We start from the raw sequence: 22575 nt of genomic DNA on the forward strand, positions 1-22575 counted from the left end.
TCAGACAGGGTTCCATATAGCCCAAGATGACTTTGAACTTTTGATCCTCCACCTCTATCTCTGAAGGGCTAGAATGACAGTTATATGCCCCCAAACTTTGTTTATATGTGGCTGGGGTCTTTGTGCATGCTAGGCAAGCAGTCTACCCACTCAGCTACAGCCCAGCCCTGACACTTGACATTGTAAAAGTTGATTCCAGTGTCCTCTACAAATTATTTTCTTCAGTTTATTTATCTGTGTCCTTACCGTAGTCTAAGGACCAGTAATAAAATACATCTAATTAGCATTCTGTTTAGTGATTGGGCCAATCAAAGAAACATTAACACAAGAAACTTGGGATTCCAAGAACATGGATTGAATAATCCACTCAATTCAGCCTGTTTGCTGAGAGGGAAAGGATTAGGTCTTTATACTTTCACATCCTTGGTGTGGCTGGATGCACTCTCTTCCTTTACCCTCAGCACCGATTTGTGAATGCAAGGTCACAGCGGTGCAGGTCAGCCAGCGCAGTGTCCCTGGGCTGGTGGGATGGTTTGAACATTGGCTTCCAGGCAAGAAGCCTTCTCTGAGGTAACCAACAGCATTTAAAATTTGTGTTGACAGTAACAGAATAGCAAAACTAGATCATTCTCTGTTCCCTTAACTTGTTTAAGTTTGTGTTTCTAACCCTGAGCCCTTCTCAGGAGAATGTTATTCATATTTCTTTGCATACAGTAAACACTGATCCTGAATGATTTCAGTCTGCATGAGAAATGAACACATCCCGACTTCAGTTAGAAGTGGCCTCCAACTGTCTCCATTATGCTGGTCTCCTGGTGACTTGCCAGAAAATGGAGCAGTGACCTATGATCGTCCCAGGGTGATGTTGCCCATAGATTCTCACTCCAACAGTACTAGTCCAGAAGTGCTTCCGCATAGATTAATATCTAGCTTAAGACATGGAAACGAACCATTTCACTCCCGTCTTCCATTCTTTTACCCTGAATAGTTCCTTATTTCACAGATCTAAGCACCTTTAGATGAAAGGTCAGAAAGCATCGCCACGAACTTCTAACTCTCCTTGCTGTGGTCCAGGTAAGCATGGGGAAGGCTTGCATAGGACTGGTCATCTGTCATGATCCTTGATAGGACAATTTGGACCTTGGCTTGTGCCTAAGAGATAAAGAAGGCTTTAATCAACTGTACAGGTGGGCCTCTCCTACAGGGCCAGTTGGGGCCTACTAAACACTTAAAGCCCAGTAAATGTCTTAGAAAAGCAATGCAGTAATGGGAGTTCTTGTGTGGTGGTGCACACTGTAATCTCAGCCAAGACAGGAAGATTGCTGGAAGCTTGAAGCCTAATTTGTGTAATGATTTCTATGCCGGCTTGAGCCACCAAGGAAAACCCTGGCTCACTCAAACAAACAAACAAATAAACAAACGAACAACAGCAACAAAGCAAAGCAAAAATGAATAAAATTTTTATAAAGCTAATTACTTGACATCTTACGGTGTTTTTGAATGTTAGAACAATGGATTTTTCACTCCTGGAGGTCAGTGGAAATAGTTTAAAGTTTAACAGATAGGATGGTAGTCTTGGTATAAATTTAGGGATTGTCAGAGTTGGCTTGTTGTCAACTTGACACCTGGGAAGAGGGAACCTTGATTGAGGAATTATTTCCATCTGATTGGCCTGTGGATATGTCTGTAGGGGTATTTTCTTGATTGCTAATTGATGTAGGTAGGATAGGAGGGCCCAGCCCACTGTGGGCAGCGCCATCCCCGGGCACGTGGGCCTGGGCTGTATAAGAAGGTAGCTGAGCAAGCTAGGGGAAGCAAGCCCTAGTCAGTAGCGTCTCTCTGCAGTCTCTGCTTCAGTTCCTGCCTCCAGGTTCCTGCTTTGAGTTCCTGCTTTGGCTTCGCTCAGTACTGGACTGTGAAGTATAAGTTGAAATAAACCCTTTTCTCCCCAAGTTGTGTTTGGCAGATGTTTTATCATAGCAATGGAAAGCAAACTAGAACAGGGACCCAGAATGTGACTGAGTAAACGTGTATTAACTCTCAAATCTTTTTGAATACACCATGTTAGACTCTGGGGGCATAAGTGGTATTAATTTTCAGAAAGAATCAGATATACAAAATGTAGTTTAAAGTTTTCTTAAAATTTTAATCTTTTAGTCTGTGGGGTGTGTGTGTGTGTCTGTGTCTGTGTCTGTGTCTGTGTATGTGTATGAACAAAGACACATGAGAGTGCTCATACCATGGCACATATGTGGAGATTTGAAGAAAACTTGTGGGGGAGCCAGTTCTCTTCTTTCTCCATGTGGGTTTTGGGGATCAAACTCAAATTGTCAGGCTTGGTGGCAATGCCTTTATCACAGAGCCATCTTGATGGCCCTGAACAATTTTTTAAAAGCTGATACATTGGTAAGTCACTATGAAGGGTCACGTTTGAATTGGACAAACCAGCTGTTCTTATAATATTCATGTGAGCATGTTTGTAGTTCTAAGCATTATAACTAGTCACATATGTCATGAATGTGTACTAAATCATGAAGTGGCTGGAGAAAGGCTTTAATTATCATGCATTTACTTGCCTCTGAAGTAGGCAGTTCCAAATGGTGTTTGTTAAGGTCCTACAGTTTTTAAAAACCCCTTCATGAACCAAATTGACTTCATCAAGAAGAAACTTCAAGACACTGGAATCCAGTCACTATCACCTCTGGAGTTGAAATAGAGCCCCTAATGCCAACTCTCTGCAACAGAAAGTCTAAGGAGGCAGCCTATGTGATACCAAGTAACCTGCAGTTAGCCTGCCTTAATGTGGTGCTGTGGCTTGGACTGGAAAGTCCCTTAAAAGCTCAGTCTCCCACATGGTGGTGTTGGGTGATGGTGGAAATTTTCAGAGGTGTTGCCTGGTGGGAGGCAGTTAGGCCAGTGAGGGTTTGCCCTCGAAGCAGGTGTTGAGACTGTGGTAGCTCTTTCCCTTTCTTTGCTTCTTACCTCTGTGTAGCGGTTAGCATTACTCTGTTGTGATGTTCCGCCTCACAGGCCCGAAGCAATGCAGCCAAGCAAGCATGGACTGAAGCTTCTGAAACCGTTAGCTGAAGTGAGCTTTTCTCCCTTGTAAGCTTTTTGTTTTTGACTCCCAGATGGTTTTGTCACTAGTCAGCTGGCTGGAATCCTTCTTCTTGCTCTGCCTGGCTAGAAACTGAGGGTAGGGAAGCGTCAAGCGCTGCTGTTTGGCAGATTTTGTGTCTTGGGTTTTGACAGCAGCAGCAGCTGGCGGCGGCAGGTGGTGCCCTCTACAGGTGTCCTGTAGGTGTGCATACCGGGACCCTTAGCTTTACAGGCGTCACTGCTCAGTACAGGCCTGGGGTGCTAGGCCCCTTAGCTTTTGCGTCGGCCTAAGAACTTGGGACTCCTTAGCCTTGGCAACGGCTGGCACTATAATTTCCCTGGGGGCTTAGGTATCCAGATTCCTCAGTCCAGCAGCCAGTTTTACAGCACCTGGGCATGGTGTATCTGAGACCCTTGTCCCTAAAGACTCTGGAACTCTTCAGTTTCTCTTTTCTAGCTCTCCGTAGACATTAGCCTTCTTCCTCTTCAGTTCTCTTCCTCTTTACTTCCTCCATCTCCCTTCCTGCTGTGGCCACTCACTCAAACTTTGTTAGCTGCCAAGCAGGTACCAACTTTGCCCCATTTGCAGCTCGGCCTGCTCACTCACTGCTCAGCTCTGCCTCTTCAGCTGTTAAGTTTGCAGCTTGGCCTGCCGGCTGTTCAGCTGTTGCTGCCCCCGCTGCTCCCCTGTGTCTGGCTCTGTTGCCGCCCTGCTGCTGTCTCTCTCTTCGCATAACTAACTCAGCCTACACCACTCAAAGCAGGTAGAAAAGGACCGCCTGAGACAAGTCTTTTATTGAGTCGAATGTTGCAACACAAGAGAGGCAGTATAGGAGGGTAGCCCACTCACTACTGAAGCCCCAGCAGCCTGCTTATATAGCCAGAGAAGTTGCTAGACTAGTCATGGCACTGTCACATGGAAACGAAGATTTGCGTTTGCACCTACCACAGCACACATTGCGTTGTTTGTACCAATCACAGCCTTACCTGCTGAACTTCGACCACAGCTCTCCCTCCGCTAGGATATGAGGGGGAAGTGCTCCCTCTCCAGTCCAGGTAAAAATGGTTGCAAGATCATCTAGAGCTCATCCAAGCTTGTGAGAGCAAAAAATGTGATACAACTGAACAGGCCTGGCTGAGCCTGGGGCTTCGTCAGCTGGAGCAATCAGCTGGATTGTTGTATGATTTTCCTAAGGCAATGTGGCATATTCAAAATGGCCGGTGCTGGCATACGGGGAGTGACCGGCTGTTTGACAGTCATTTTGTTTGAGGCAGCCTGGGCAGCAAGGGAGATTCCAACAAGTATTAACTAGGGGGTCAGGATGGCCTATCTCTCTAACATCTTTGCTTATTTACAAGAAAATGAACATCAGATGGTGTGCTAACAGAAGAACTTAAAGAACCAACACTTAGAGTGATTTTCACAGTGCTCAGTACCTGCACAGGACCCCAGGGAGAGGCAGGTACCCTTCTCTATCTCAAGTTTGCTACAGTGATGGAAAGCAGACTAACATAGGCTTCTTGCGTATGCTCATTTAAATGCATTCGGATTTCTGTTAGACAGTCCATTGCTTCAAAGCTCTACATACTTTTTTCACTGGACCTGATCATGCGCCGTAGAATCTGTGGTAGATTCTTTAAATACAGTGGCCTGCCTGGTCCTGTTGTTCCCACATGATTACAGACAAACACAGCATCTTGGATCCTCATGGCCAGGCCGAGCAGACCCTGAATGCGGCAGAACCCTGCCTGTGATGGGATGGCACAGAGCTTCTGAGCCCCATGCTGCAGATGAGGTGGAGGAAGCCCAACAGGAGGAGATGGGCATGTCACCCAACCCAGCATGCCTCCTATGGGGTCAGGCCCCTTCTTTCCCCCTTGCCTCTTCACAGTTGACACTCCCTGTTTCACAGAAGTCAGATTCCACGCTGTCTTAGGAAGTTTGCAACCCTTCCTTCAGAGGGTGTCGCTTCATATGTACAGATTATCTTTTACTCTTCTTTACTGTTTGGCTTAAGGTATTTTTGCTCACCGGCACTCACTTCCTAGATAAATAACACTGTCAAAGCATTTAGTCTCCTAGTGTGGAATTTGCAGCCACTTCCTCACTCTCACCATTAACCTCCTGTGTGTGGGGATCAGGTCCCAGGGGTGAGGTCAGCTGTCTTGGCAGGCTTCCAGAGAGTTCTGCTGGCATGGAGCAAATGCTCAGGCTTCCTGGGAGCTCTGGTTTCTTGTTCAGTGATCATCTTTCACTTTTATCAGAGTGGCTCTCAGTTCAGGTAACTCCAGCAGTGAAGCTGTGTGCCAGCCTTCCTTGCCTGGCCTGAAGTGACCCCTTGGGCTCCTACCTGTCTTTGACTCCCCTTAGACTGTGAGGTGAGTCCCACCTGACTCAGAGCCAGGCTGACAGATCTGTAGATACCCCAGGAAAGGACCTGGCCAAGAGCTCTGTGGAAAGGATTGTTCGCCACCAGGCTGATAGATAGCTACTTATTGCCTCCTGCAGACCTGGGGCTATGGCTTCAGCACCCAGGGAAGGAGAGCACTGCAGATGCTTCTACCCTCGGTGGCCTTGAGTTGACAAAGCTGGACAGATGTTAAGTACAGCCTCGTGTCCAAGTACAGCATGGCAGAAGCCCATCTACCATGTGGCTGTACTGATAGACATGTAAGGCTAGGTGGAGCTAAATTCCTTCCAAGTCATTCAGGCCCAAAGTCTTCACCCCTTTGTGCCTGATCTTTTAGGGTATGGTGGGGCTAATTGTTCTCTGTGTTTTAGGGGAGGGAGTCCCAAGCATAGTTACTAGACCGTATAGACAAATGGTCTTTCTACCTAAACAGAGAAGGGGAAACAATGACAGTACACACCTTTGTTAGGACTTCTCCAGGACTGAGCAGACTACACGGTAGAGAGTCTCATGATTTGTAAGCTGCAGTGTGTGTGTGTGTGTGTGTGTGTGTGTGTGTGTGTGTGTGCATACACATCTTGAATGCATGTGCAGGGATCAGAGGAGGATGTCCCATGCCCTACTCTATCATTCTCCACCTTAGTCCCTTGAGACAGAATTTCTCACTGAACTTGGAGTTGCTGTTTTATAGTCTGGCTGGCCAGCAAACCCTAGTGGACTCCACACCCCTAGCCCTGGAGTTACAGGCATCTGTGGCCATGCGGGTGTTTTATGTGCATGATGGGCTCTAGACCAGGTCCTTCTGCTTGCTGAGTAACTGCTTTAACCCATTGAGTCATGTTCCCGAAGCTGCATTTTAGTCTGACTCCTTAGAACAGCATTTAGTTTCGAGCTGTTTACGACAGACTGCCATTGTCCCTGCATTCTCGTCCCTCTAGCTGATTGTTCACCATATTGAATCTCAGCACTGTGAATAAATCTTTTTTCTTCTTCTTTTGACCTTGGAATAAGAGGCTTTGGCGCTCAGCTCTTGGCACGTTTTCTCTTTCTCCATGAAGATAGATGAACCTCCTGCTCCCTTTCAACCTTTTCCCCTCGAGAGCAGCCTGCTGGGCTGAGAACAGATTATACCTTCTGGCCTAGTTAACTTTGTTCCAGTGGTTGAAAGGAGACTACAAGGTAGAGTCAGCATGATCAAATAATGGGAAGGGCTCAAGAGGATAGTGTGGTGAAGTCAGAATAATCAAACAGGGTCAGAGTCTCGGCCGGGGCTACCCAGAGCCCCCTGTAGCTGGAACGTGATCATGATGCAGGAAGCCCCAGTCTCTGGTCTCCTGACGTGTTTGCATTCATTGAATGATGGCTGGCATGCCAGTAATCTGCAAACACTTTTTTCACAATGTTTTCCATAAAACTGGACTCAAAGGTCAGTATGATTCTAATGTGGAGTGTTGCTTGTCTGGTCCACTGAACACCGTGTGGATTGTGTTAAATGACATTTTGTAACACCTTTTTAGTGCTTCTTTTTCCTTTTGGCTTTAAAGACAAAACAAACAAGCAGATAGCGTGCACCAGGGCTACATTGTGTTCTGTCAGGTCTCAGGGGTGGTGCTGTGAACAGTGAGTCATGATCCCTCCCAGTTCTCCCAGCCTCCAGCTGAGTGAGAGATTCACTCTTCTACAGACTAGCTCTATACACCCTACACACTTAGCACTTGCAAATCTTCCTGCCTTCAAGTTTCTGGGTCATCCCTGTAGGTAACAAATTCCTGAACACTCAGACCTTATCTGAACCTGGTAGGATTCACTATAGCACTGAGTACCAGAAAGTAGAGGAGCTGAGCTTGGAGCAAGATGGTGCTGCAAGCTAGATGGGGCAGGAGGATTGTGAGTTCAAGGCTATGCTGAGTTACATAATGATGTCCTGTCTAAAAACCTGAAATGAACCAAACCAAGCTCAACCACCAAACTAAACCAAATGACAGCAGTGTATCTGTCAGCTCCTACCTGGCTAATATGTAAGGAGGCCTCTCAGGACTATGCTCCAAAAAGACCTTAAGGCCCAAACTCCTCCTTGTCACGACCGCACTGATTCTTGGAGGTGTCCTTCATGGTCTACCCTGAAGGCTCAAGAGTTGATCTGGTTGAGTCTGGTGGCACAATCCTATAATCTCAACTCTTCAGGAAGCTGAGGCTGGAGGATCACAAATTTAAATTTTGCCTGAGCTATAGAACTAGTTCAAGGCTGGCCTGGTCAATTTAGAGAGACCCTGTCTCAAAACAACAACAACAAAAACAAAATCAAAACAGAGTTGTAACATAGCACAGTGGCAGAGCCCATACCTCATAAGAAGTACGGTTGTCCTTGAATCCATGGTACTACCGAAAACCCCTGCACAAAACAAAACAAAATGGATCTGTAAGACTGCTGGCCAGGGCTTCAAAACACTCTGCCTCTGAGCATCTCTTCACCCAAAGTCTGTTCTCAGCTGCTACCAACAATATCCCGCACAACTGAATGAAAGAAAACAAAAACAAGAAACAACCTCAATAGGCCTGCTAGTTTTGGTTAAGGCCCGCTTCAGGGCTGAGATCATCATTGATTTACCTGTGTTCCCAGAGCAGCCCTGTGACCAGCAAGCAGTCTGAAGAGGCAGTGACCTCCTCTTCCAGCCCAGACACAGCTCACCCCAGAAGGATCAGCACTAGCCCTGACTTCTCCCACCCCCATCTCCATTCTCAGCTCCATCTGTCTGACCATGAAGGGCCTTTGCCACAAACAGCCTGAAGTACAGTTCTGTGTTGAATTCTAAAAACCACAGTGAACATAGGCCAGCCCCACTCTGAACACGCCAACAGTGTCTGTCACTGGGACAGAAGACCGAGCACAGCTTCGCAGGAACATTAGACTTCCAAATACTCCATGACCAAAAATATTAGTAGGTTTTTGTGGATACCAACCCCAAATAATGGGAACTTCCAAATAATACGCTCTTGTGACAAGGACCAAGTTGCCAAGTCCTGTGTTCAGCAGCCCATCAGGATGATTTAATCAGATTCCCTAACCACAAAGCCTTTCTCCAGGTGTCATCCTCTTATAAGAACAGAGCCTCCACTTTGAGAATTCTTCTTCCAGATGGATCCGGAACCTGCCTTCTTTCTCCAAAGAGGTTCTGTGGGACAAGTGGAGCGAACCAAGGCGTCCTCTGCCGTCTCCCTCATCTCCCCCCTTTCTGGTCTTTAGCTGCTCAGGTTTGCCAGGGCCTTAACAAGGCAGCTGGTAGCACATGCCTGTAACCTTAACACTTTGGCTGTGGAGGCAGGAGGATCAGGAAGGAGTTCAAGGCTGGAATGGGCTAGACTGTCTCAAGAAACCAAAACAAGCAACAACAAAATTTACAGCGAGGCTGCCAGAGTCACCTGCTGCCCTGTATGTGTTTCTTTGGTGTCACCCTGCAGCACTTACAGAAAACCCTGGGCTCTGGGTTTCCTGCCCCCTTTGGACTCCTTCTGTGTAGTCTTGTCCTCGGGATGTGGCTGCTCCCAGGGACCCACCTCTCTCCTGCCCTCTTCTACCCATTGTGTCATTGTGTGTCCTCCAGGCCACCCTGCTCCTTTTGGCCTTGCTGTTGTTGGGGTTCCCTGGGCAACAGGATGCTGTTTATCCACTTGGGAAGCTGCTTCTTCCTGTTCATGTCATGGCAACCTGAGCTGCTTACTCATGAGGGGACCCTTCTCTCCAGATCATTTTACTGAGCCCCATAGAAGTTAAAATGATATTTTCTATAGAGTAAATATTAAAAATCTCACCAGCATCTCTTGCTTTCTAAAATGTGCCTGCTTCTTATTATATCTTTTTAATGGGGAGAAACAGAGCAGTTCCCAGAGTGGACTACATTGAGAAAATGTTCCAAAAGAATGGAAGGGTGCTAGAGAGATGGCTCAGCAGTAAAGAGCAGTGGCTACTCTTGCAGAGGACCCCAGTTTGAATCCCAAGGGAGTAGAGTACCAGGAGGCTGGCCTTACCCGCTTCCATACAGGTTACTTTGTTATCTGCTGAGGTCCATGTAGCTGGCAAGGTTAGGATAAAAGAAAAGGTACAATTTCCTTTTCTAATGATTATTCTAAAGGAGAATCCATGTGCCCACTATAGGGCTTTCAGCTAGTCAAAATGAAGATTGGGTGGCTGGATGGGTTACTGGATCAGGTTTGATGTTTGGTTTTTGTGTTTCCTGGAGTAGGGAAAGGTAGAGACTAACTACCAGCTCAGCTTTGCTGGAAATCTAGGAAGGCATCTCAGTGACAGTCCTTGGAGTTTGTTGTGTGAATTGTACCTGGAACAGAGGTCTGCTGTGGTTTCCACATGGTTTTCCCCTTAAAGCTTTGTGTGCTGGAACCTGTATCCTCAGGATAAGGTTCGGCAGTGATGTTGGGTCTTAAAGGGTAAGGACCTAGTGGGACCTGAGTAGATTATGGCAAACTGCCCGTGTGTGCTTAATTCAGATATGCTGGGGGGCAGGAATCAGTTCCCTCAAGAGGGGGTTGTTAGAATGTTTATCAAAATTATGAGCCGGGTATGGTGGTGCATGCCTTTAATCCCAGCATTCAGAAGGCAGAGGCAGACGGATCTCTGTGAGTTCAAGGCCAGCCTGGTCTACATAGTGAGTTCCAGGCCAGCTGGGGCTACAGGGAGACCCTATCTAAGACAAAAAGAAAATAGCATAATGAAAAGCATTATTATGTATAAACAATATGCTAATAAAACATTTTAAAGAGTGGGTTGTTACAAAGACGAAGCCTGGCCTTCACTGTTACATCACATCTGACCTTTCCCTTCTGCATGTGGCTAGCCCTTCCACTGTGTATGTTATGCTGCAGGTAGGAGATCTTTACTAGAGGCCAGCCAGATGGTTACTTGATCTTGGATTCTAGCTTTCAAAACCATAGCTAAGTGAACCAACCTCTTTCCTCTATAAAGTACCCTGTACTTTGGGTATTTTGTTGTAGAAGTGAAGAATATCCTAAGACAGATCCCTCCAAATCCATGTCCCCTTGCCTTGAAAAATGATGAACTATTGCCAAGATCAGAAGCAAAGAACCTGAGTATCAAATCCACAAGGTTCAAACAGGAGGGCCTGTTTGTATGTGCACAGGATGGGGTATATGTCCAGGGTATCTGGATAGTCACTCTTTTCCCACACCCACCTGAGAAGCTGGCCCATGGCTAAGTTACCAACCTCCTCATCTCCCACTTCCTGTCTTTCCTCCATACTTCCTCCCAGGCAATCTGTTGAATCCACTTTCAGTGGCTTTTGCAACTATCCATTGTTGCTTAGCAAACCAGTCTACAACTTGGCAGCTGAAAATCACAGTGTTTCATAATTTCTTTCTCTCATGCTTCTCTGGGATTCTTGGGCTCAGTGGGGTGGTTCTTGTTTGAGTTCTCTCATGTGGTCATGCTAATATGTTGGCCAGAGCTCGAGCCATCCAAAGGCCAGTGGGCCAGATGTCCATAATGGCTATCCATATGACTGGCTTCTGAAAGCTGCTTGAAAGCTTTGGAGCTGCTGCTGGCAGCACCTCTTACGGCCTTTCAACCTGGGTTGGGCTTCTCCCAGCATGGAGATTGACCAAGAAGGAGCTTCCAAGATACCCACGCAGGAGTCCTATGGTCATTTTTACAGCATTCTGTTGATCAAACAAGCCACTTGTCCCGGGGGGTGGGGTCGGCTACTGGGCGGGAGAGTAGATTCCACTCTCTGATGGGAACTAAAAGGCCATCCTTTCAGAGAGTATGTGAGATGGGGGGCACGGCTGAAGACATCTTTGGAAAAATGCATGCACTGTCCACCTCCTGTAGGCAAAGGCCTTAACGCTGAAGCAGAACCACAGGCCTTTTGGTGACTTACTGGGGCAAACTAACTATGCTTTCATCCAAAAGAAAAGAGCTTGGTAGATTATAACGGAAAAAATTAGTTTTGGGGATTTCAAGCTTGTTGGTTTGAGGACTGTCATGGATATGCTAGGTGCTGATTTCCAGCCCCTGGACTCCTCTCATCCTCAGCAGGGTGTGTTTTTGGCCTACTCAGTAGCCATTTTTCTTTTTAAATTTTTTTTCTTTATTTTATGTATAGGAATGATTTGCCTGCATATGTAAGTGCACCTATATCATGCAGTGCCCGTGGAGGACGGAAGAGGGTGTCGGATCCGCTAGAACTGGAGTTACAGATGGTTGTTAGCCACCATATGGGTGTTGGGATTCGAACCCAGGTCTTCTGCAAGGAGAGCTAGTGCTTTTAACCACTGAGCCATCTCTCCAGCCCCAGTAGCCATTTTTCTAATGACTGAGTATGTTAAACACTTTTTCAGATCTTTTTTGGCCATTTGTATTTCTTTTGAGAATTGTCGCTATCTCTTCAGTTCATTAATTCATTTATTGATTGGATGGTTTTTTTGCTATTTAATTTTTTGAGTTTCTTATAGAGCCTAAATATCGATTGTCTTCAAATGTATGTTGGCAATGATCTCCCGTTCTGTAGCTGGGTCTTCACTCATTGTTTCCTTTGTTGTGCAGCAGCTTTTGAATTTTGTGTAATCCCATTTGTCATTTCTTGGGATGATTTTGGTTCTTGGAGTCTTTTTCACAAAGTCCTTGCTTATGCTTATACCTTGAAATGGTTTCTTCTGGCAATTTCAGGTCTTACATAAAGGTCCTTGGTGCATTTTGAGTGGATTTTTATGCATTATGAGAAATAAAGATCTAATTTCATTCTTCTAAGTGTGGATATCTAGTTTTCCAAGCACCATTTGTTGAAGAAGCTTTTCTCCAGTATTTGTTTTCAACACCTTTATGAAAGATGAGGTGGCTAGCTATGTGGGTCCATTTCTGGGTCCTCTATTTTATTCCTGGTCTGTGTCTGTTTTTGTGCCAGTGCCATGCTGATTTTGTTACTATGGCTGTGTAGTATAGTTTGAAATCAGGTGCTGTGAAACCTTCAACAGTGCTCTTACTGCTTAGGATTGCTTTAACTAAATGGGGTCTTTTGTGTTTGCATATTAATTTTATAATGGTTTTATTTTAGCCCTGAGAAGCATGTCATTGGAATTCTGATGGGGGATTGCGTTGAATCTGTAGATTATTTTTGGTAAATAATCTTTTTCACAGTAGTAATTTTTTCTCATTTATGACATGGGAGGTCTTTCCATTTCCTAGTGTTTCCTTCAGTTTCTTTTCAGTGTTCTAAAGTTTTCATTTTGGATATCTTTCACCTCAATGGCTAATCTTATTTCTAAATATTTTTGAGACTCTTGTTTCACAAGTTATTATTGGCGTATAGGAAAGCTACTGATGTTTGTAAGCTAATTTTGTAATTGTGCTGCTTTACTGAAAGTGTATCAGGTCTAAGAGCTTTCTGGTAGCCTTTAGGGTCTTGTGGTGTAAGATCAAGTTGTCTGCAAATAGGGACAATTTGACGCCTTCCTTTCCTGTTTATGTGCTTCTTATTTCTTTTTCTTGTCTTATCCCTTTAGCTAAGACTTGAATAAGAGTGGAGAGAGTGATCTCCCTTGTCTCATTCCTGACTTCAGAGGAAACGCTCTGTTTTTCTCCACTTAGTATAACATTGGCTGTAGGTTTGTCATATATAGCCTTTATTATGTTGAAATATTTCCTTTTGATTTCAAGGGATTTTTTTCAGAATTTTATCATGAAGTGATGTTGAATTTGTCAAAGGCCTTTCAGGATCTATTGAGATGATTATATGATTTCTGTCCTTAAATCTATTTGTGTGCTATGTTACATTGATTTGTATATGCTGAACTATCTTTACACCCTTGTAATGAAACCAGTTGTATTAGTATTTTTCTGTTGCTATGATAAGTACCCCAACCAAAAGCAAGTTAAGGAAGACAAAGGGTTTATTGACTTAGGGTCCCAGGTGGACTCCATCACTGCAGGGAAGACATGGCAGCAGGAGCAGGATGCCGACTGCTCATACTTTCCTCTGCACAAGGAAGAAGAGAGTGAGGTCAGGCAGTAAGAAGAGGCTGTAACCCCAAAGCGCACCCCCAGGGAAGTGTCTCCTCCAACAAGCCTCGTGAAACAGCTTCGCCAACTGGGGACCAAGTGTTCAAATCCATGAGCCTATGGAGGACATTCCTCATTTAAACCATGACACCAAGGGTCTCAAGGACTCAGGGTCCTGTGGGAGCTGCTTTCATCATGTAGTGCCCCAACAGAACCTAATGACTTTTCCCTAGACAGCGTCTCTTAAACACCAGTCCCTTTCATGTTTCCACACTGGACTCCAAACCAACAACACATTGAATTCCTGAGACACAAACTGCATCTAAGCCACAGCACAGACCTTCTTCCTGTCCTGACTCAGACTCAACCTTCAGGACACAGCCTCGGGTAGCTCATCTGTGGCTCCTGTAGTAGTCCACCCTCTTCCCAGCATAATATACCATTTATTCTCCCCCTCCCTGCCTTTTACTTTTCTTCCTTTTTTGTATGTGTGTTTGTATGTGGGGTACGCTTGTGCTTGTGCAGGTGTGAGTGCATATGGAGGCCAGAGGTCAGTTGCTCTCTCCCTTATTTTTTTAAAGTTTTATTTATTTTTATTTTATTTTTTGTGTATGAGTATATTGCCTGCATGTATGTAAGTGCACCCTTGTCATGCAATGCCCACAAAGGTCAAAAGGAGTCATTGAGTCCCCTGGAACTAGAGTTACAACGGTTGTCAGCCACCGTATGGGTGCTGGGAACTGAACCCAGCTCCCCTACAAGAGCAGCCAGTGCTCTTTATCACGGAGTCAGCTCTCTAGCCTCTCTCTCCCTTATTTTTTGAGACAGAGCCCCCCACTGAACTTGGAGCTCACCAGTTGCCTAGATTGGCTCTTCCTGTCTTTGCATTCCAGCTCTGGGATAACCGACTTGTGCTGGCACAGCATTTTCCTTGCATGCTGGGGAGGGATCTAGCTCATGTCTTCAGGATTGCACAGCAAGCTTTTACCCAGCCAGTGAGCCATCTCCTCAGCCCCATCCACCCGTCCTTTCTGTTGCCCTTTCCACACTGGACTGTTGCATGCTCCTTTTCTCTACTAGTCTATAAACCTCCGGGCTCTCATCTCCTAAATTATTACCCTTGAGAAATCATTTCTGTCACCACCCCTCTTCCCTAGCACCTGCAGTTCTTCAACTACAGCAGGATTCAAGTCCTTTTCAGCCTAGCACTTTAGGAGAAATAGGTTACCCATGAACCAGCACTGAAATTATGTTAAAGGTATGAAATAGGAATTCCAAAGTAAAAAAAAAAAGTATTTATTTGACACCCTATTGCAAAGACATGGGGGCAGGGAGACACTGGTAGATTTCAACCAGATCTGCTTTCAGCATTAATATAGGGAATTTATAATATTAATTGACATAAATAGTTGTTACCTGTCATGTGCAGTGGGTAGAGATATCTTTAAAACCTAGGATAAAAACTGACGTGCCGGCGTAGTCACATTTATGAGTCTTTACCCACCTGGCCAGGTTGGAACTTGTTCTCAGGAAATTGCTGGGTACGAATGACAGTGTTAGACCCTGGCTTGGGCACCCAGCCAAGGCGCAAAGAGTGGTCATGTTTAGTCATACTCTGCTTTTTCTATGCTCAGGATGATATCTTCTCTCTCTCTATAAAAACTGACGTGCCGGCGTAGTCACATTTATGAGTCTTTACCCACCTGGCCAGGTTGGAACTTGTTCTCAGGAAATTGCTGGGTACGAATGACAGTGTTAGACCCTGGCTTGGGCACCCAGCCAAGGCGCAAAGAGTGGTCATGTTTAGTCATACTCTGCTTTTTCTATGCTCAGGATGATATCTTCTCTCTCTCTCTTTCCTTCCCTTTTACTTTCTCTCTTCAAGGACTCAGGGTCCTGTGGGAGCTGCTTTCATCATGTAGTGCCCCAACAGAACCTAATGACTTTTCCCTAGACAGCGTCTCTTAAACACCAGTCCCTTTCATGTTTCCACACTGGACTCCAAACCAACAACACATTGAATTCCTGAGACACAAACTGCATCTAAGCCACAGCACAGACCTTCTTCCTGTCCTGACTCAGACTCAACCTTCAGGACACAGCCTCGGGTAGCTCATCTGTGGCTCCTGTAGTAGTCCACCCTCTTCCCAGCATAATATACCATTTATTCTCCCCCTCCCTGCCTTTTACTTTTCTTCCTTTTTTGTATGTGTGTTTGTATGTGGGGTACGCTTGTGCTTGTGCAGGTGTGAGTGCATATGGAGGCCAGAGGTCAGTTGCTCTCTCCCTTATTTTTTTAAAGTTTTATTTATTTTTATTTTATTTTTTGTGTATGAGTATATTGCCTGCATGTATGTAAGTGCACCCTTGTCATGCAATGCCCACAAAGGTCAAAAGGAGTCATTGAGTCCCCTGGAACTAGAGTTACAACGGTTGTCAGCCACCGTATGGGTGCTGGGAACTGAACCCAGCTCCCCTACAAGAGCAGCCAGTGCTCTTTATCACGGAGTCAGCTCTCTAGCCTCTCTCTCCCTTATTTTTTGAGACAGAGCCCCCCACTGAACTTGGAGCTCACCAGTTGCCTAGATTGGCTCTTCCTGTCTTTGCATTCCAGCTCTGGGATAACCGACTTGTGCTGGCACAGCATTTTCCTTGCATGCTGGGGAGGGATCTAGCTCATGTCTTCAGGATTGCACAGCAAGCTTTTACCCAGCCAGTGAGCCATCTCCTCAGCCCCATCCACCCGTCCTTTCTGTTGCCCTTTCCACACTGGACTGTTGCATGCTCCTTTTCTCTACTAGTCTATAAACCTCCGGGCTCTCATCTCCTAAATTATTACCCTTGAGAAATCATTTCTGTCACCACCCCTCTTCCCTAGCACCTGCAGTTCTTCAACTACAGCAGGATTCAAGTCCTTTTCAGCCTAGCACTTTAGGAGAAATAGGTTACCCATGAACCAGCACTGAAATTATGTTAAAGGTATGAAATAGGAATTCCAAAGTAAAAAAAAAAAGTATTTATTTGACACCCTATTGCAAAGACATGGGGGCAGGGAGACACTGGTAGATTTCAACCAGATCTGCTTTCAGCATTAATATAGGGAATTTATAATATTAATTGACATAAATAGTTGTTACCTGTCATGTGCAGTGGGTAGAGATATCTTTAAAACCTAGGATAAAAACTGACGTGCCGGCGTAGTCACATTTATGAGTCTTTACCCACCTGGCCAGGTTGGAACTTGTTCTCAGGAAATTGCTGGGTACGAATGACAGTGTTAGACCCTGGCTTGGGCACCCAGCCAAGGCGCAAAGAGTGGTCATGTTTAGTCATACTCTGCTTTTTCTATGCTCAGGATGATATCTTCTCTCTCTCTTTCCTTCCCTTTTACTTTCTCTCTCCCCCTCTTCCCCCTTCCCCTTTCCCCTCCCCTCCCCTTCCTTTCCCTCCTGCTTCTCTCTCTTCCTCTCCTGCAGGCTAAGCAAGCTCTCTACCACCTAGCCACCCCTCCAGCATCTTTCTGACGATGGCGCCCACCTTATCTTTCATCCCCGTAAGCAGAAGCCCCCACAAATGAATATGCCCCTTTCCCCTCCCCTCCCCTTCCTTTCCCTCCTGCTTCTCTCTCTTCCTCTCCTGCAGGCTAAGCAAGCTCTCTACCACCTAGCCACCCCTCCAGCATCTTTCTGACGATGGCGCCCACCTTATCTTTCATCCCCGTAAGCAGAAGCCCCCACAAATGAATATGCTTGCAAACTGAAGCCAGCTGGAATTTCACAGGTTCATTCTCAATGCACTGTGAACTGTGTCAGACCTGTAAAAGCAGCAGGCTTCACAGTGGGTGTGCACTCCATTGCAAAGAGCGGTCAGGGTCTAGAGACCCTGAGATTCTCTCTTGTGCTGCTGTGCACTTGTGAGTGTGGAGGGAGTGGATTATTTGCATAAGCATAAAGAATCTTGGGAACTGGACCCAGCAGTAATGAAATGCCTTTGTTCCATATGTACCTCACACATATTCAGAGAATATTTTATACAATATTCTTAATAATTTTGAGCATGAAACAAAGTCACAAAAAGCAATCAAAAAGTTTTTCTGATTTTAGATAGTTTTGATTTTCTAATTCAGGATGCTAAACCTGCATAGTCCTTTCTCAGCAACCACACAAATGTGAATCACTTTCCTGTTGCAGGGCTCCTCAGAGCAGCTCAAATGGATTTAATTAATTAAGGCACTGAGTTTTCGGTGAGGAAGAGAAGGTGGCATTAGCTAAATGGAGTCACTCATGAAGCCTGTGGCTTGCATTCTCCTCACTCAGCTCTTCCCTGGAAAGATATGTCCTTACCTGTGGTGTGACTTGTGTATCTGCCTAGAGCACAGGTTAGCCCAGGCATGGAGCTCGATGAATGAGGCTTTGGGAGCTCAGGTTGAAGTCGTGATTACACAGCTTAGCTGCTGTGTGATTTTGAGGCAGATTTTTAAAAAGTGTTTCTGAGAGTTGCTTTTCTCACCTGTGAAAGAGGTGACAAGTGGTGTACATCTCAGACTGTTAATAAGGGGACCTGTGTAAGGAGTCTTACACACTGACGATCAGGGTGGTAGTCAGATTGAATATATTAATAATTAGGGCAAAGAAACTTGCTGGCAGGTTGTTCTTTATGAAATTTTGCTCTTATTAACTAAAGTCTTCCTTTTAATAAAACTTGTGGTTAAAAAATTGTGTTTGTAGCTTGTATGTGTATGTATGTGCTCATGTGTGCATGGTGCATGTGTAGGCCAGAGGTCGACAGTGGGTATCTTCATTATTTGAGGCAGGGTCTCACTGAACTTGGGGTTCATTGGCTAGGCTGGCTGGCCGTGTCATCCCTCCTGCGCCCCCGCCCCACCCCCCACAGTACCTAGCACATGCTAGGCAAGTGCTCTGCTGGTGAGCACTTGTGCCCATTGTGACTGTATTTTGAGGCAAGTTTTTTTTTTTTTTAAATATATAAAACAAATGCAGAGATATATCTCATTACCTTTTGTGTCTGTCTACTAAATAGTGTTCATTACACTTAATAGAAATTTCCGTGTTAAAATCCATTTGGCTGTTTGTCCCTGTGCAGCAGACTATTTTACCAGTTATTAGTTGGGAGAGAATGTGAGTGTTTGCAATAAATTTCACACAGTTGATTTCCATTAGCTGGGGATGTTTTGCCTGTTAATTCCTGGCAGGCGCTGAGCTGTTGCTCCTAGAGGAAGTAAAGGGTTCGGTTCCTGTGAGCCTGTGAACTGCATTTTTGCCAACCTTCTGCATAACCTTTTTGTGTGTGTGTTTGTATTTAAAGATACCCTATTTAATACACATGACTCCTTCACCAAGATTGTACTCATGGCCAGCAGCCTCCATAGCTTGAATGATGCTTATCTCACATGCTATTTTTTCCATGAGTTCAAGGCCAGCCTGGTTTACATAGAGTTCCAGACCAGCCAGGGAAAAGGAAGGGAGGGAGGGAAAAAGGCAAATAGGTGAATTTATTATACATAATCTTTGTGTCTCATCAAAATTAAATGTGGATGCATATAGAGACTGTGTTTACTGGTAAGGAAGTTACATTGCTACCTTTCCAAAAGCTCTAACTAGAAAAATAATATTACAGCCCAGCCCTCCACATTGGCCTTAATGCAGCCTCAGAGTCCATCAGAGTTGAAAGGCTGCCTGCCTCCCTGGTCTGAGCTTAGCCTGTGATCATGTTGTTATGCTGGCTCCTCACAAGTTAGAAGCATTTGCTAAAACAAAAGCTGTTTTTTTAAATTATTATTATTTTTTATTTGTTGTTTGGGGTGGTGATGGTTTGATGAGGAAGAGCTGTCCCCCAAAGTAGTACAAAGGTGGTATAGAAAGTGTGCACCAGGAAGCCTAAGGTCAGGAGCTTGTTGCCCCAGAGGCAGATCACAGCAGCAGTTAGCCAGCAGCGCAGCCTTAGCCTCCTGAACAAATGCCCATGATTAGAGGATTATTTCTTCTCCCAGGAATCTAACTTCCAGTGTGCTGGCAGCCTGAAGATATACCTCTGTGGAGATACCCAGGTGCTGGAGTGACCCAGGTCAAAGCTGCCCAAGCTCCTGAGGCTGCAGCCCAGGGGTGTGCCCCTGTAGCAGCAGTACACCTTGGGTGAGGTCAGTGAGACAGCTTGGGGATGGGATGATGTGAAGGTTGAAGCTAGCTGGCACGTTCAGCAGTACAGCCCGTTCTGGGCACTTCTTTTTCCCCCTTTTGGTCCTATTAGCCTTTACAGAGGCAGTTTCTAAACCCCTTATCTCTGTTAGGACTTCATTTAATGAATTTACCCCTTGCTACAGTTTGGCTGTCGAATACACCCAGTGGCCCACATAGCTCCCAAGAGGTGAGAGGTGTTTAGGTCATTGGGTGCACATCTCCATTGTGATTATGAGGCTCGGCCCCGCCTCACTCTTTTCTTTCTGGCTTGGAGGTGAGAGGTTTTGTTCTGCCTGGTTCACCATGATGTGCTGCCTCACAGCAGGCCCCCAGAGTGATGAGATCAGTTGACGATAGACTGGAACCTCAAAACTATGAGACAAAAGAAATCTTTTCTTTTTATAAGTTATGTCAGGTATTTTGTTACAGCAATGGGAAGCTGATTATCACATCCTTCTACTTTGAACAACCCTTCAAAATAGGTGCTATCTTTCTGGCTGCTTGGTGACTTTGGAAGTAAGTCTGTGGTTACATAGCTTGTGGGTGGTCTGCGTTTTTAGATGCTACATGGTTCCACTGAGTTATAACAGACCATCCTGCGTTTAACATTGTGGTGCCCAGGATGCCAGTCTCCGCACATCAGTGTTGCACCAGTCCTGTAAGGCAGTATGTACTCAGGATGGGGTGGGAGGAGACAGATAGGGAGCCTGGAGACCTGGGTACTCTGGAAATCCACAGTCCTGGGAAGGCGGAAAAGAAGCAGGCAGAAAATAGCAAGTCCCACACAAGGGATATGCAGTATCCTCGACTCCTAGGAGGAGGAATGATGGGAAGATGGGGTCAGGGTTGGAAAGAGAGTCAGAGAAAAAACAGGAGAGGCATTTTCAGAGGGGTGGTGTTAGGAAGGGTATGGGTGTTTCACCGGAGTCTTCCAGGGCCCCTGGCCAGGGTTAATCAGGATCCAGCATCAGCCATGGATGGGGTTTTTACCACCTACCAGTCCTTAGTTTCTCCACTCTAAAGGGGTCTGCCATCTGGGGATCCCAATCGGTTGTCAGTTGAGGGAATGAGGCTCAAATATTCTGCCTCACTGTTCATGGGGGCATGCGCATGCCCTAGGGCTCTGGGGCTCTCCCTGGAGCACACACATCCTAGTTCTGCCCTGCCCTGGCCTTGCCTTTAGGATTAGCCCTGCCTGAGCACTATCACTTTACCTTTTAAAGGGAAAACTTTCCACATGGAACACTGAGAAGTGAAACCATACTCTGAACCTCACCTTCCATTTGAATTTTTTGTGGCTCTTCTGGTTTCGGTTTCATTGTTGTTGATAATGTCGTTGCTTATTGTTTGAAAGCTTATGATTCAAACAATGGGCCTTGAGCCAAGCTGCTACCTCCATGTGTGAGGCACACACAACCCAGCCTCTGTGGGCCTAGGATACTTGTCTTTGGTTGTCCCTGCTGGGCCTGTCCATTCTGGGCCCCCTGGAATGTGCTTGGCAGCAGCCTGATGCTCTTTGGTCTTCTCTGGACTTGTGTTTCCTGTTCAGGTCGCTGCAGATCTTCTCTGCAACCCCACCATGTGGAGGAGCGTGTTTGGCTCTCGAGAAAACTACAAAATGGTTGTGATAGTTCTGTGCCAGCTCCCCTTACTCTGAGCAAGTTCATAGTAGCAGGTGCTGGCTTTCGGATGTATTTTGTTCTCCAGCTTCCCTCTCTCTGCTGCAGGAGGTGGGAAATGAGTATTAATAACCTGTCATCAAAAATTACTAGAGAAACAATCCTCTGTTTTCTTCAGAGTCCTCCTGCTGTGAAAGTAAATGTGTGTGCAGTAAAATAGCCACTTTTTAACATCAAAACATTATCCTTCATTTAGGTTTCTTTCCCCTTTTTGTTTTCACGTGAGAGAATAAAGTCAGCCAAAGATAGGTCCTTCAGCAGGCACTAAGAAATGTCCAGGCCTGTGGGTGGACAGACTTTCCTTCATTGGTCAGGAGGAAGGGAGGGCCAGACACTGATCAGAAGGCTCTTCTTCTTGTCTTTCAGTGCCTCTCGGGGGGACCTCCGTATGTCACATGATCTCACTTGCTCACTTGTTTCTTCTATTATAATCTCTGTCCTACATGGGCAGGCGGCTCCCGTTATGTGCTCTGTGGTATTTGGGGTGCTGCTTTCTGTAAGAGGCAGGCAACCCAGTTCACACTACCTTTAGTAAAAAGGGAATTTATTGGCCTAAATGACTGGAAAATCTAGTTATATAGCTTCAGGCTGAGCTAGCCCATCTGCTCTTTGCTGTTCCCACAGAGCTGGTTTCTTGCCCTCCATTGGTGCCGCCTGTGCAGATCAGTCTTTAAATCCCGAGCTGCTCCTCATGATTCCCAGACAGCTGACAGCCACCTTGGCATCTATAGATATAGTTCAGTGTTCATGAGAAGAGTCTTAAAAAGTCTTTGTCCCCTTATTCTTCAGGTTTTACTAGGTCAGACGTCCATCATTGGATCAAGGAGAATACACTGCTCTGATTGACTTAGTCTAGATCACATGACCCAGACTTTCTTTGAAAGTGCAGCCATCAGCCCGGAACCACAGAGATCCCTGGGTGAACAGGGTGGAGAAACAGCCAGCAGAGCTCTACCATGCATGAATCCTCTGCCTCTGAACAGCTTTATATACTTTCCCTTGCCTCTGGCTGTTTTGGTTAATACTGGTACTAGAAATGTGTTCACAAGATGGAGTCTTATGTGTTCTCTGCCAATTTCCTGGTCTCGATCCTGGTTCTGTGACTAGACATATAAAAAAAAAGAATTTGTTGAAACAGGTCAGATACATGTTTCTTCCTGCTG

At 45.6% G+C, this 22575-nt stretch overlaps 1 protein-coding gene across 4 annotated transcripts in view; it reads left to right on the forward strand.

Annotated features, from left to right (window-relative positions):
* The window catches only part of Dapk1 (death associated protein kinase 1), a 207803-nt gene that overhangs the window by 103201 nt on the left and 82027 nt on the right, over positions 1-22575 (forward strand). The gene's annotated exons all lie outside the window — the stretch shown is intronic.

This window comes from Nannospalax galili, unplaced genomic scaffold (assembly GCF_000622305.1).
Source record: "Nannospalax galili isolate Female #2095 unplaced genomic scaffold, S.galili_v1.0 scaffold1096, whole genome shotgun sequence".
NCBI classification, from domain to species: Eukaryota; Metazoa; Chordata; class Mammalia; order Rodentia; family Spalacidae; genus Nannospalax; species Nannospalax galili.